Source organism: Littorina saxatilis, linkage group LG1 (assembly GCF_037325665.1).
Source record: "Littorina saxatilis isolate snail1 linkage group LG1, US_GU_Lsax_2.0, whole genome shotgun sequence".
NCBI classification, from domain to species: Eukaryota; Metazoa; Mollusca; class Gastropoda; order Littorinimorpha; family Littorinidae; genus Littorina; species Littorina saxatilis.
Window position 1 is genome coordinate 36,862,836 of NC_090245.1, and position 4,444 is coordinate 36,867,279.

At 41.6% G+C, this 4,444-nt stretch overlaps 1 long non-coding RNA gene across 1 annotated transcript; it reads right to left on the reverse strand.

The window, feature by feature from the left end:
- Positions 1-206: 206 nt before the first annotated feature.
- On the reverse strand, positions 207-4,176 carry LOC138968523 (uncharacterized). Its single transcript, XR_011456216.1, has 2 exons — positions 1,094-4,176; positions 207-809 (listed from the first exon to the last, which is right to left on the reverse strand). It is a non-coding gene; the product is annotated as an uncharacterized lncRNA (long non-coding RNA).
- Positions 4,177-4,444: the final 268 nt, after the last annotated feature.

The following is a 4,444-nucleotide window of genomic DNA, read 5'->3' on the forward strand; positions in this document are numbered from 1 at the left end:
AGACACATAGATATTAACTTTTCCAATATGAGCATTTTATTATAAAACTGACATCATGTTACGGCTGGAATTTATGTATGCATGTCTGTATGTATCTATATCTACTCCTATCAAAAATTGTGCGTGCTACTCTCTGTTTACTATATAACTGTTCTTCACACACACACACACATTCCAACCAGGCACAAAGACAAGAACACAGTATAGCCCTTTGCCCCTGTACCTCTATTTGAATGTTCAATCACAACATAAACATATTATTCTACATCCATTCTACAGATCACTTTCGCTCAACATGAAAGTACTATTTCTGTTAACACACAGAAATCAAACTGCACAAAATTACATACAGGTTATTATGTCATGCAATCTACAGTTCTCGTGCACACACGTAACACTTGAGGCTTTGTTCCGTGAAAGCCCGTCTGTCTCAAAACACACGAAGACACTGTCTCAAACAATTCTTCTGTTACTATTCAGTTCTGTTATACACAGATAACAAACCCCACGACGCTCGACGTCTCGTGGTTATTCACTCGGGAACGTATCTGTTCAGCTATCACGCTGGTTAAATTCTCTCAGTCGTACTCACAAAATACAGTGGCACACACTGCTTCACCCCACCCACACAACTGTCTCGTGTGGTGGAATGGGACGGGGTTCCCGTTACGCAGCGCTTCACGCCGTCTTTCCCTCCAGCATCTCCACAGCTCACGGCTGGAGCATGAGGGCAGAACCTCCCGTCTCGTTCCCTCTTCCGCGACCGCTCTCGGCCCGGGATTCGTCCGTGACCCACTCGGCCCGGGGTGCTAGAATACACAAGTTTAAACTACCATAAGTCTCCATACTTGAATAAACTTTTATAACGTTCTTTATCACTACCGGCAACTATCTTATGCGGTTACAGTATATACACCCGCTAACTCATAAGCGAATTCATTTCCGAAAAACATGTAAACATTCTTTTTTCAACAATGGCTGACAACCGCGCACGTTTTCCAGCTAATTCACACATGACTCTCCCGGTCATTTCTCAAGTCAATATTTCCGAGCAAAATAATATCTCCGAGTAAAATATCAATTCAATAAATACCTGTAAACACAGCAGCTGAATCTACTGATTCAGTAACCGCGACACGAGTCTCCAAACGACCTCTAGCGCCCGGTGAGCAACTTTACAATCAGGAGACACGTCCTCTCCTGTCGACAGTCTGCAAAGCTCTGAGCCTGTATTATCTCTACAACGCCACCTCGGTCTATACTCTGCTCTGATTGGTCACCGACACCACTGCACTGCGTCAGTGACGTATCCCTGTACGGTGTCCACTCAAAGTTCGTGGCCCATAAATTCTGTACACCTGAGTCACATAACTCCAATATACACTATGTGCAAATCCGTTTGTCACATTACCCCCTCCTCCCAGAAAAAAAATGACCGACCAAGGTTATTTTTTCTTTCGGATAACAGGTAAAAGAGGGTAACTACTTCACCGAACTTCAATGTTCATATCGCATTCCACCACGGATCAAAACTGTCGTAGCTGACATAAGAAACAAATTTCTTATTCACTGATCATATATGTGTAACAACACTACTTTATGTCTGATAAAGTACTTCTTCCTTCTCTAGGAAGATTTCACTGAGTTTTTCTATCAACTCACAATTTCCAGTCATGTTGCTTTCCAGCTCAAACATGTAATGTCTTTCTTTAGCATCTTCAATTTTCATACCTTGAGTCTACGACTCTTCCAACATAGTACTACGACTTATGTTCCTGATGCTAAACAAGCAAGTAGTCAAAATCAAGCAAACCATTTTCTTGACCTCTTTCTGCGATTGCCACCATGGCCTACAGCATCAGTAGTCTCTATCGACCTACTCTTTCCACTCGTAGCCAGTGAAAAACCACCTTTTAATCTGTTCAGTTCAGCACGCAACTGACTGAGTTCTTCTCGAACAACTGCCAAGTCCTGATTCAAACACGCAACCTTCTGATCTGGAGTCAGAATTACAGGTTTATCAGGAGGGTTTCTTCTCTTTTCCTGCGCACGAGTAGCACGAGTCGCAACCCCCTCAACATCAGGAAAACAGTCTGCATCGCCTGAAATCCCCGGAATGTTGCCTATGATCAAATCAGCCACAGGATCATTCAGAACACAGCAAACCATCTCTCCCGACACATAAGGTGTCTCAACTTTAACTTTCGCCTGAGGATAAGTAAGGACCTCCCCACCAAATGTCTTACAGGTGACCTTTCTACTGACCATCTGGTCTTTTGACACCAATCCACTACGCACTCCAGAAATCGTAGAACCTGAGTCTCGAAGTACTGTACACTCACTCCCGTTAACACTACCATGTTCCAACTTCAGACTTCCAACATCCTGAGTAATTGGTGAAACGACTTCCGCAACAGCAGAATTTCCTGAAACACAAATGTCTGCGACAACAGCATTTCCTGACTCGACTCGCTCATATATACCTGATTCAATCAGATACTTCGGACAAGACCACCTGTCATGGCCGTCAATCCCACAAATCAGACAAGGGTTCTGAGGGTGTGTCCGTAAGGGACACTGAACTGACCAATGTCCTTTCTCATGACATAACAGACAAGTATCTCCGCTCCGGGACAAACCACCTCTGCGACCACCAGTACGATTGCGTCTACTTCCACGAGGATAGTATGTATCACCTTGTGACTGTGCCTGAGCATCAGACGTACCTCTGCCATAGCTCCAGTTACCTTGTCTACGACCAGCAAAACTGGAACCAAACCTCCGCGACTGCGGACCACCTCTAGTATTATTGCTTTGTGCAAAAGCAGCTGCAGCGTACTCTTCGTGACTACACGAACCTGCAGAAAAAATGGTGGGCCCAGACTTTCGTGACAAGTTTTTCCCAGGTCTCGCTAAGCGATAGCTTTCGGCAGCTTTGACCATCTCATCCAAAGTAACTAAACCTCGTTCCCGAATGAAAGTTGCTAAGTCAGCTGAAACGCTTTCAAGGAATTGTTCTCCCAGAAACAAGTTCACTAAACCCTCAACATCTGTGGTTATGTCAGATAGCGCAACCCAACGATCAAATAGTCGTCTTAACTCAATCCCAAAAGTTTGGAACGGTTCCTTTTCACTTGGACGGATATTACGGAGTTTTTGCCTGAATGTCTCAGACGTGCACTGAAATTTCTTCAGCAAGTTTTCTTTCAAACATTGGTATGTTAGTTCACCAGCAGCAGCAAGGCTATGGTATAGGTTTAATGCATTGCCCTCTAAAAGAGCAGACAAGTACGTGATCCACCTTGTCTCTTCCCATCCCAGAGATTTTGCATGAGTTTCAAATCGGAACAAGTATGAGTCTATATCATCTTGCTGTTCCCTGAATGCAGGGAGCCTGGGGTAAACAGGGCGAGCACCTACATTAGTGTGAGAATCCCGACCATTTTGTGGTCCACGCGACCCAGCACTAATTTCAGCCTGCCTAATCTCAAGCTCTCTTTGCTTTAACTGGTGTTCTCTCTCTTTGTCTCTTTCTTCCCGGTCCAATTCTTTTTGTCTTCGACTTTCTTCAATTTGTGCATCTTCCCTTTCTTTTTGTCTATCTGATTCTTTTTGTCTTTCTTCCCTTTCTTTTTCTTTTTGTCTTTCTTCCATTTCTAATGCTTTTTGTCTTTCTTCCCTTTCTTTTTGCTTCTCATCTTTTTCTCGTTTTCTCTCTAAACGATCAAAACTCTCTTTCACGTATTTCTCACGTTTATCTGCAGCCAGACCCAAAGTCTCTGCCTGTTTAACGAACTTTTCAAACAACGCATCATAATCATCTTCGCTCTCCATTGTGTAAGTTTTGAACTTTCAAAATCACACCAACATATGTCCAAGTTTAGAAACAACAAATTTGAAAAAGTTTCAAAGATTAATGCAAGTTCAAGCAATCTATTTGAAATCTGTCAAGTACCACAAAAAATCTTTAACCCGATACAATAGTCAACACAAGACTATATCCAAATACGTTTTGGCGTAAATCTCACGCAAAAATATCCAACAGTTTTAATGAAAGTCAAATATTCAGTCAATGAAGTCAAAACGAATCTTCAAACATATATACAAGTACAAACAAAACAACAACCCCAAACCACAAATAAGAGGAAAAATTCAAAGTTCAAAAATGCAAACACAAGTAAATACTTAAGACTAATCAACAATCTAAGTACTAAATCAGAAAATCAAACCCAAAATAAGTAAAGTCTAATTAAGAAAGACGCAGTTGGAAGCAAAATGAAAACAAAGTTCCAACAACAACAAACATTTTATGAAGTGAAACAATCCAATTCAAAGTTTTAAATAGTAACTTAAAATAACTATATATACACTACTAATGAGATTAACTTAATCTAAATCAACCAGACAAAAAATGTAGTTGGAGGCAAATACAACAAATTCCAAA